The sequence below is a fragment of the Humulus lupulus genome, chromosome 7 (genome assembly GCF_963169125.1).
Source record: "Humulus lupulus chromosome 7, drHumLupu1.1, whole genome shotgun sequence".
Classification (NCBI taxonomy): domain Eukaryota; kingdom Viridiplantae; phylum Streptophyta; class Magnoliopsida; order Rosales; family Cannabaceae; genus Humulus; species Humulus lupulus.
This window is the reverse complement of record NC_084799.1, coordinates 89,808,711-89,811,065: the sequence shown is the minus strand read 5'-3', so window position 1 is coordinate 89,811,065 and position 2,355 is coordinate 89,808,711.

Genomic DNA, 2,355 nt, shown 5'->3' with positions numbered 1-2,355 from the left:
TGCTCCCCAAGGCAAGGGGAAAGAAAAGGCCAAAAAGCCTATTGTTGACTTGGGAGAATCTTCTGACGATAATGGTAAAGTTATTTCGCTTTTAAATGGTTTGGCAATTCCCTGTCACATGTTTGACGGGGATGGTAACTTTACATATGCTCCAAATCTATGGCCAGACTTCTTCATGCCAGATAATGAGTATATGACTAATATAGTCAATAGTGTAGCGACCAGTAGTTGTAGCTCGGGTATTTACTTTGTTACCTCCTTTCAGTTGTATAACATACTTTCACCTGCCTCCTTTCTTATTAACTTGCTGTGTTTACCTACATGCAGATATGTCTACTCCCAATATCTTCGACATGTACCAGGCCGAGGATGAAGAGGAGGTTCCTCAACTCCAACGGAAGCCTAAGAAGAGAACTGCTGAATCCAGCCGAGGCCCTCCAGCCAAGAAGGGTCGAACAGAAGACCTTCCTCAGGATGCGCCAACTGGGCAAAGTCCTGCGCCAACAGGGCAAACTTCTACCCCTCCTCCAGTTCTTTCCGAGCAGCAGACTCCCCTGCCCCGTCGAAACCTCCAGCCGCTCCTGCCGGAGAGCAGCTTACTCATGAAGAAGCTCTTGGGGCCAGACTCATGAGCCGTGCCATTCGATCTGCCAGGGATCGTCTCGATTGTATTGGAAAAGGCGACCGTGTTAGGGCTGCAATGGTCAAAGCTGAAGACTTGCCAGTCGACCAGATCTTGAACAGGGCTCTGAATGAAATCTCCAGCGTAAGTACTTCTTTGTATTTCAAGCTTTAGTCTTTTAGTCCTCATGTTAAGTTCTAACTCCTTTTTGTTTTATTTACAGGCCTTACTATCTACCACTACTGCTCGTACCCGAGCCCAAGCTTACCTCGAGCAGGCTTAGGCAAAGGCCATCGAGAGGTATCAGGTGAAGGCGACCGAGGAGCTTTCGGCTGCTGAGGCCAGGCATGCCAAGGAGTTGGAGGCAATGGTCCGAGAGAGGGATGCGGCGGTGACTAAGCTGTCAGAGGCTGAAGCTGCGAAGAATGCAGCAGTCAAGTTGAGGCAGGAGTATCGAGATTTCAACCAAGCCCATCTTCGCGAAATCAAGCATTTGGGAGAGGTACTCAAGTCTAAGGATGAGGCTATTGTCACTCTCGGGGGCAAGGTGAAGCAGTTGGAGCTTGACAACTCCAAGAATCTGGAAAAGTACAACAGGACTACACTCCGATGTTTCTACAATTTTTGAAAACATAATCAGGGTGCTGACTTTAGTTACCTTTCAGAGGAAGTCAGAACTGCTGAGTTGGCTCGATGCGCTGCCCAACTGGCCGAATAGGAAGCAAGAGTTGCAACCCCTGCCTCTCCAAGCGTCGCTGGTGTGGAAGAAGAAGGAGTTGTCGAGGACGCGACCAACCAGGATGCTGCCCAGGACCCTCTGGCCCCGAATGCCTCTTAGAATTTTCTCTTATATGTTTTCTTTCTTTTTGGATATACGACCCACGGGTCGTGATGTAAAGACAATAGTTTCTTTTTTAAACTTTGCTGCACGGGCAGTAAATCTTTTTTCTTTTATTTGAACAGTTACATCCAAGCAGCGATGCTTGCGGTGTAAAAGCTTAAATCTTGATGCTATAATATATTTATTTATTATAACATTTGTCTGAATGACCGAACTTAGCATAGTACTTTGGCATGATTTAACATAACCTAAATTTTGAAAAATACTCTAAGTACTGTAGCATGCTTTCACTCATTTTGTTCATGTGCTTACATACCTTGAGAGTATCCTTGGTCACTTGCCTTGACCATGGCCTGTTCGAACATTCTTGTTCATGTAAAAAATGATACTTGTAATACAGCAAAACAACACACGTAATGAACAAATACTTGCAAATGTAAATTCACAAAGGTTGGCAAGAATGACTGGCTGCGCACAGTCCCTTATAATCTCGTATTAAAAATGGACTAAACATGTCTTTACGAGTGATTCTATAATAGAACCTTACATATACGAGCAGTTAGCCATACAACGTGGCTAACTCTATTTGCAAAACTTGTAAAAAATTAAAAATCTTTACACAAGCCAGTCCTTTAAAAAGGATTGTTTTATTGATAATACTTGCGCAGGTGTTCTCCATTCCAGTAACGTGGAACGAGATCTCCGTTTAAGCGTGCAAGTTAGTATGTGCCTGGGTGAAGGACTTCTTCAATCTTGTAAGGTCCTTTCCAATTAGGTCCGAGCACTCCAGCAGTGGGGTCGCGGGTATTTAAGAAAACTCGTCGTAGCACTAAGTCACCGACGTTGAATTTTCTTTCTTTAACTTTGGAGTTAAAGTACCGGCCATTTTTTG